The following is a 9,042-nucleotide window of genomic DNA, read 5'->3' on the forward strand; positions in this document are numbered from 1 at the left end:
TCCTCAGCAGTCAGACAAGTGAGGAGTAGAGTGGGATAAATTGGGGGAAGGACGGCTGCAAAGTGGATGAATAGAGAAGGAGACATGAAGGGGTAATGAGAGGGGAACAGTAGGAAATGGAAGAGACAACGAAGGGGAACGCCGAGGGGCTTTTTCACCATCTTTAGACGGGGAGAAAGAGAAGAGACATTTTCTGCCAGCGTGGTTGATGCGAGTCTGACTGGACGAGAACACCCAGAACTAAATGCTGCCATTCACACTCCGGCCTCCCAGAGAGTGGCACTGAAACACACACACACACACACACACACACACACACACACACACACACACACACACACACACACACACACACACACACACACACACACACACACACACCATGAACCAGCAAACTTGCCACCTCGCCCAGCTTCCCAGGGTTTGGCCCGAACCATCGCGCCACAGTCGGAGCCAGCCAGAGGACACCGCTGCATAATGGCCTCATTAGGACAAATGATTAAAGCCCGGCTGAAATGTGCTAAATGCCTGTGTCACTGAAGTGGCCTTTAAACGGGCATAAATAAACAAGAGTTATGCTGAAGCTTTGGGTGTGCACCCTGGCAGCATAATAAATTACAGGGTAATGATATTAAAAGCACAGAGTCGTTAAGATGCCAAGCGGAGACGCCATAAATCCAGGCGCGGGCTCCCACTGGCTGTCCCCACGCCGAGTAATTAAAGCAGATTTATGAGGCGCATTACATCACTGCTAGATAGTTCATATATCGGCCTCCAATATTGGACAGCCTGACAGGCGCCAAAAAATATTGTTTCGACTTCCCCGGCCCCTCACAGCCGAGAGGCCTCTCCCCACTCTCCATCTTTTGTTGTGTCAGTCCCGCGTGGTCGTGATGGATGGGCCGATCTTCTCCTTCGTCACTCCCCTCGCTTGTTCAGCACCCCCTATCCTTCCACAATGGGAGACTTGTGACAGTACCAAATAGCTTTATCTTCACACAGCAGCTCTTTTACACCCTGCCTCCCTTTTTATACAGGTGTAATGCCAGGGATAGAAGAAGAAGAAGAAGAATTGGGAGGGATGAACCCCTCTTTAATGGTCTCACATGCAGAGCACACAGCACACAGTGTTCTCTGCTTTTAACCCATCCTAGTACCAGGAGTCTAGGACTAGGAGCAGTGGGCAGCTATTGTACAGCGCCCGGGGAGCAATGGGAGTGAGGGGGGATCAGGGATGTCCGGTGCCTTGCTCAAGGGCACCACGGCAGGGCAGGAGGTGAACTGGGACCTCTCCAAGTAGCAGTCCACACTCCATATTTAGGTCTGGTCGGGGACTTGAACAAGTCACAGTCCAACCCCCTGACTGAGCCACTGCCGGATGGACAGCAGGAGAGAGAAAGGGGAGGCAATGAGTTGAATACGTCATTTCCCATATCCTTTAGGCTAAGATTAACATGTTGACTAGACATTACATTGGATAAACATTGGCGGCTGTGGCTCAGTGGATAGAGTGCTGGACTTCGAATCAGGGGGTAACAAGTTTGAGTCCCACTGACTGCAGTCAGCATGTCGTTGTGTCCCTGGGGAAGACACTTCACCCCAAATTGCTCCTGTGGGGATTGTCCGCAGTACTGAATGTAAGTCGCTTTGGATAAAAGTGTCTAACAAATGTAATGTAATGTAAACTGTGATTAAGTGTTGGATATAGTTAGTAAGTGTTCCCTCTGCCACTAGGGGTCTCTCAATCAAAACAATAACAAAAGACAAAGTTTGGTGGCGTTGTGGTTGTGACGTACAGTAGAGGTGGATCGTTGGAGTTTAAAAGCTGAAATATCCTGTGGCAAAAATGTTCCTTGAACTGGATTAAAAGCCAACATCTTCTGGCAGACATCCTGGACGCTTGCTCGAATATGAAACAACGTTATTAAATAAGACACATGAAACGCGTGTTACCGTTTATTTAAATTACAAATTTCTTTCGACATTTTTAAGATAATTTAGGTAAAACTCAAGAAAATATAAACCATAGGTCTAATTGTTTTTAATGTTGAAATTCTACAAATTATATAATTAAAACTTTAACCCTAAACCTAAAAATTAAACCATAAAAACACAAAAAAACTTTAGGTTTGAGGAATTCGGTAAATCATTTTTGGCTGTGGCCGAAGTCTGGGACTTTTGTTTTATGAGTCAGTAAACTATGGAGGAAATGTGTGTCATATGACCTTATTAAAACTATATAACGTTCTCAAAATGTATGTTCAGTCGGAGCTTGTCTCAAATCTAAAGAAAAAGTCGGTTCATTTTGTATAAAACAGTTTCCACTGCTCCGTATTTAACCCTTTTCATGTACCTACAGCATTTCTACCAATGACCATTACACGTGCTGTACTTTTGCACTACCTATTCTCATAAACGTTGCTTATACCTTATAATAAACCCCTACTTATACATTTACATAGTTGTACAGGCTGTAATGGTTTAGTGGATATGATCTTTTTGTATATCTCAATAAAACCTCTTTGCTCTTTAACTGATGACGCACCTTAAATGCCCCCACAGGAAACACACTCCGAGAGCCAGACAACTTAATTGGATTGGCTGGATGTAATTTTAATAGCGCCTGTAATTAGGTTGCTTATTATTAGGAATCTAGTCATAAATCATGAAAAACAGAGTTACATATACATTTCCTGTCATTAAAACATGTTTTAGTTCTGCAGGTGTGCCAGAGCAGTCACAAGCAGGTAACCCGAGGACAGACAGAAAACAGGGGGGTACACAAAGACATCAAGGAGGTGATGTTAACGACCTGTGACACTTTGATTATCATTATTAATTAGTGCTTTGAAAGCAACAGATTCAAATCAATATGAAGGCGTGAAACAAATCCCAGCGACCATTCGGATCAATCTGGGGGAGTTTTAAATTTACATTAATGCCAGTAAATTCAACCTCTACCCGGAGAGGTGGTGTGGTTTCTAATTACGAGGACATGAACTGACTAACCATTACTCTTCTCTTATCTGCAGTCAGAGATTCCCATTAATGTTTCCCCCCTTCGGTTTTACTTCTGAAACACATATTAGACATGTTGCATACAAATATAACCATTCAAGACCCCGAAACAGGCTAAACGCATCACACTTGGCTTAAATGTGCCCATACTATACACACACACATGTAGATAAGTATGTGCCCTTTTCTCTACAGGTGACCTCCCCCCTGGTGCAGCATCCCTATCTCCGCACAAGCACCATAACCAGTTAGTAACCCTCATTTCTGTCCCTCTAAATGAACTGCTGTGACAACTGTTCCGTCTTTTAAAGAGGCCCTATTTTACTTGTTGGGGTTTTCCCTTTCCTGTAGTGTGTTATATAGGGTTTATTTGTATATGTAAATGGTCTGCAAAGGCTAAAATCACTGTGTTCCCTCCAGAGGGAGTTACTCTCCCACACACTCCAACCCCTGCTTGAAACACCTCCATTGGACTCATTTGTTCACTTCCGTAACATAGTGACATCAATATGTTGGGTCTATTGTCTAGCGCTCCAACACATTGTGCTTAGCGGTTGACCAATCACAACACAGCCATCCAGCTAACCAATCAGAGCAGACTGGGCTCTGGTTTCAGTCAGAGGGTGAAAAGAGGTGCTGCAGCACAGGCAGTATGAGAAAGAGTTTTTTGAAAATTAAAGCATGGAGACATGTCACAGGAGAAACACTAAATACTAATATGAACCTAGAAACCTTACTTGTCTGTCCGCTTTATTTTGCGGTGTAACGGTGTAATTTTCTTTATGTTATCTGAGGGGTGCGGTGTAATTTTATGTGAGTGCGGCAGACGTATCTCTGTCGGTGTCTCCGAGCAGGCGGAGAATGAGAGCAAACAGTGGTGCTCAGCCAGGAGCAGCACAGCCACTCCATCACTGTGATAGACCCCGTCATTTCTCTCCCCCACTCCCCGTCTCCCTCCCTTCCACTCCCAGTGGTAAGGGTGGGGTGTAAAGTTCACTCCTGCCTAATTTATCAACCTGCTCCGCCCCCACCCCTTCCCTTCGTCCGCAGCACTTTACAGTCATTAGCTACACACACTGACACAGCACACACTACCCTCATTTATTGTCTTTTTACAGCAAGGCAGCAGCATCAATTAATTAAAGGGATAAATTGCCCCGTGTCCTCGGGATATGCAGGGGTGCAAGAGTGATTTAGGTGGGGCTGGGTAGATTTGGGAGGGGTTGGGAGATTGGGTGTTCGTGTGCTGGGGATATTTGCATAACTTTGTTGTCTGCAGGTTTACAGTTGGAAGCCCTTTCACTTTTACTAATTTTCACCACCGTTTGGTTTTTACAGTACTGGGGAAAAAATGTGGTTTAAGCCCCTGCAGTTCACATACTGCTTCTTGGACAAGATTGCTCCACATGGCATAGCCACTGTACTAGGAGCAGTGCAGCTATTGAACAGCACCTGGGGAGAGATTGGGAGTGTGTGTGGGGGGGGGCGCGTCCAGTGCCTTGCTCAAGGGCACCGCGGCAGGGCCCAGTAGGTGAACTGGGACCTCTGCAAGTACCAGTCCGTACTCCATATTACGGCTCCCAGTCCAAGCCCCTACTGACTGAGCCACTGCATATACACTATTGGTGAATGACTATTGTTATAAAAGTACTTTGAGTGGTTGCAAGACTAGAAATGTGCTAAATTAATTAATATATAGTTTACTATATTCCTACAACTACATAATGAACCGAAATACAGTTTTTAATGAATTCAAATGAAAGTAAAAAAAATTACGACCAACCTTGTTCTCCTCTAATGAAATAATGCAGAACAGATGACAACATATTATTTTAAATGAGACAGATTGTTTGACCTAACTATGATCTAAGTAGTTTATTTTGGTTTATTTGTTGTGATAGCATTGCGGGCCAGGTGACCAGTGTGTGCTAACAGGTGTTTCAGGCTCAGTGTCCTTGTAAGGGCACGCACTGCTCGGCTGTTTACTCTCTCGCTCAACCAGCTGCACGGCACGTTTATAATACTCTCATAAGTATGCTACAGATGGATGCGGGTCCCCTCGCCGCTGCTCCCTGCCTTATGATTAATGAGCAGCACTTGGAGCCGCATGTGTTGCCGCCTCGCAGCCCCGACATGTCTTTCCGGACCCGACATTTTGTATCCTCTGTGAAAAATGAGCTCCTTGGTGTCGTTCATTACCCAATTCCCACTGCCAGATCTCTCCCATGCATATTCCTGCACACTAAGCCTTGTGCCATGCTTGTACCGCGTGTGGGTGTCCATGTCACTTTGCATCTAACTCACTTATCCAGACAGCCATCCAGTAAAATGCACGCCGCAGGACTGACTGTAATTTGGGACCGTTACAAAGGCAGACAAGTCAATAGAGGAAGACCTGACAGCCGAAGAGGGAAGGATTTCAGCGCTCCCGTAGAGGACACGCTGTTAAAGAAGCCCTGGCACAGCAGGAAAGTAGCCACTTTTCTGCTGTGCAGGCACACTGATATGACAATGGCCTAGTAATCATTGTGCCCCTTCTGAAGTTATAGCTGTAATTTGGGCTGTCGGAGAAGGGAATCCATTTGTCTGACAATGCTAGCCAAAGCCAGTCGACTGTATCCACACACAAGGAGTACCACAATCCACACACATACACGACAAACTCTCATAGTCGCACACCGAGTACACACTCCTCGCTATTCAGCGCTCTCTCAAGGGCACGTTCCAATAAAGCGGCATTGGAAAACAGCCATCTGATGGATTGGACCTGAAGACGGCGGCACACAAATCCCCTAATGTGGCATAAATAAGGCCGCGGTGCGCCGAACGCTCTCTGCAGACAATGTAAATTATATTGTCAGGCGCAGTCACTTCCCGCTCACTGGGCTGCTAACAAGAGTCACCTGCCAGCGCTCAACAAGGAGAGGAGGAGCCACTGCTGGTAAGGGATAGGGAAATTAATTAAAGTGTCACAGCACACACAGACACACACACACACAAACAGATGCATGAATGCACACACTGAAACAGATGCAGAGCCACACAAGCAGGAAGTGTACATTGCTTTTGATTTATTTCCCCTGCTCCTGTGCCCCCCCCCCCCCCCCTTTCCTGTGGCTCCCAGTAAAGGTTGATGCTGAGGAACGGAGGTGACGCTGCGCCGCCATTTTGGAGCTTAGCTGAGGCCTGCAGTTTCTCAGGGTGCTGGCAAACTCAACACTGTGAATAATGTCAAGTGTGATACATTGACTTCCATCACTTCAGAAACTTCCCACAGCTGCTTAGGAATTACTCAAAGCCAAGCCAAGGGCGAGAGATTTAGTGTTAGTGTAACCCTTCGTGGGCTGCTCTGTGTCTTCCTCTTCTCTTCACACTGACTTTTACCAAAATTGTCCTTCCTGTCTCTCGCTCCACATGCAGCTGTTCTTTATCAGACCACAGCTGTCTTATCCCTGCCAAGCTTGTGTCCTCACAACAAGGCTTAGTTGCCATGGGAAAAAATCAATAAGACCTGTCAAATAATACTACTTGGGTATTCCTCTACTGCTTTTAAAATCTTGTGACTCCTTGTAAAATGAGGTGAAGATGAAGTGATATGCTGATGACGCGCCGAGATAGTTTCCTATGACAGAGCACAATTTACAGGCTTCATTAAAAGACAGTTAAACACAGCATGAAGCACATGTGATGGTGTCGCAACAGAGTGCTGCAGGGATGACATGTATCTGCTGGCCGACCCTGAAGTATGCATCAATCTGGTTCCCTTGACAAAAATACAGTAAGAATTGTTCATTGGATTTTGGATTGCCCAGAAAAATAAGCTCTGTGGGAAAACAAACTTTTACAATATGTATCACATTATCTAAAGCAGGATAATCCTAACATATTCACATTTTTTTTTACATTTGGAAGCTAACAATCTATCACAAGAAGTTATAAGCTAACATTAGGCTTTAAAGGACAAACAGCACAGTCACATGACATCACGTCAGCACCGCTAAGCTAAAGGAGGCTAATGTTTGCTTGGTGATGTTTTGTAGTCTCATTTAGACACTTGTTAGCAATTGCACTTCTTAAGCCACTTAGAAGCTTTAGATATTCACAAGTGGGGTATTTACCACAGACCTCATTTCAGGCATCCAACCAAAAACTCATGAGGCAGTGCTAAAACATTGACTCATTCTGGGTTCATGGACTCATTTCTGGACAACTCTAAAACTGAGAGGCTACCTTGCAATTAAGGCCTTATAAGTGGACACAGTCATAAGAGGAGAGGGTTGGACAAAGTAGAAAAAGTACAAAAGTATGAGCATCAAAATATACTTAAGTACCCAGAGTAACATCCTTAATAATGTATGCATTAAAGTGTTTATCATTCATGGTAATGCAGCTTATTTCATTTAAAGGTCACCTATCATGCTATGTTTAGGCAATAGCATAGGTCTCAGATATATAAACAATATAAAGAACATGTCTATGAAGTGTTTTGCTCAAAATACCAAACAGATCACCCATTCTAGCCATGCCTCATATCCCTCAATTTCTCTTCCTGTTCCAAAAGTGCTGATTCTGGGTATAAACCTATAAACAGGTCTCTCTTGAGAATGAGACCCTGTGTCTCAATGAGATTTCCACCTGTATAAATAAAGGCTAAATACAAAAATAACAAATAAAGCTTCTTTTTTTTAAAACTGAAAATAAAATAAAATAAGAGGGGGCGGAGCTTATGCCGGCTCATGCGGGACCTGGCAGATACTGTCTAAAATGCTGCGGTGATGAAACACAAGGATTATTAGATCAAGGATTATTTCTGAAACAGTCTGGAGCTCAAAGACTTTCTCTCTTGCCGGTTATACCACAAGGTGAGTTCCTTTTCATTTCCTGCTTCTTCACAAACATGCTCTCCAGTACATGTTAGCTCTGAGTGTTAGCGATGCTAATGTAAACACTGACCATATTACGTCCATAACAGTCGGGCATTGTTTCTGATAGCAACGTTTCTGATAGTGCTGTGGGTCCGCAGACGATATTACGTCATATCGGCCGCAAATCTGGATCAGCTCCGTTGTATACCCCGTTTTTAGAGATTTGGGTACGAAGGAAAAGAGAGAGGGTTTTATTTTCTGACGCTGCGTGAGTTCCCTGACACACAGGGGACACATATTTATGTATAAAATATATCAAAAAGTGCATTTTGCATAATAGGTCCCCTTTAATATGTATGGTGGGTAGCTTGACATTTCCCTAAGGAATAAATACATATATAAAAGTAAAACAAGTATTTGTCTCTGTGAATTGTAGTTCAGTAGAAATATAAAGAGGTTAGTATGGAGCCGCTCGAAGATCTTGTGGCCCATATGGAGTGAACGCTGCTTAGTTATCTGGTTAGAATCCTGAGCCGGCTAAATATTACGGGCAATTTCCTCGCCTTTATAAACTCTATATCTCAAATAAAGGCACTCTGGCCCAATAAATACCTAAAAACAATAAGAAAACGAGCTGAAAGTAGAATAAATAAAAGATAAATATATCCAAGTACTTGAGTAAATCTACTTCGTTACTGTCCACCGCTGCACACTCTGAAGCCCACAAGTGCTCCTTCCTTGCATAGAAACAGCTTTGCCCTCTCTCTGTCAAACATTTCCTCCCATAGCCGGCTGAAAAAGTGTTTCCCAATGCTGACAGGGAGAATAGATGGCCTCCATTACGCCGGGCTACAAACACATTCCGCCAGGATGAAGGGGCCGTAAATTATCCTGCGAGCGAGCAGCCACAGCCACAAGCGAGCCAACAACCAACCCCCACCCCCTCACTTCTAATGGGGTCGGCCCATCCACCGGCTGCACCGCACTGAATCACACCAAACATACACTGTCACCTGTGTGTATACAGTGGGGGAATGTAGCCCAGTAAAACTACTCAAGTATTGCACGTAAGTATCATTTTAAAGGCAACTTTATTGAGTATTGCATTTCTGCCACTAGATCTCATAGGGAAATACCTTTATTTATTTGAAGGCTTGTA

This window comes from Notothenia coriiceps, unplaced genomic scaffold (genome assembly GCF_000735185.1).
Source record: "Notothenia coriiceps isolate Sejong01 unplaced genomic scaffold, NC01 NC01_scaffold00010034, whole genome shotgun sequence".
Classification (NCBI taxonomy): domain Eukaryota; kingdom Metazoa; phylum Chordata; class Actinopteri; order Perciformes; family Nototheniidae; genus Notothenia; species Notothenia coriiceps.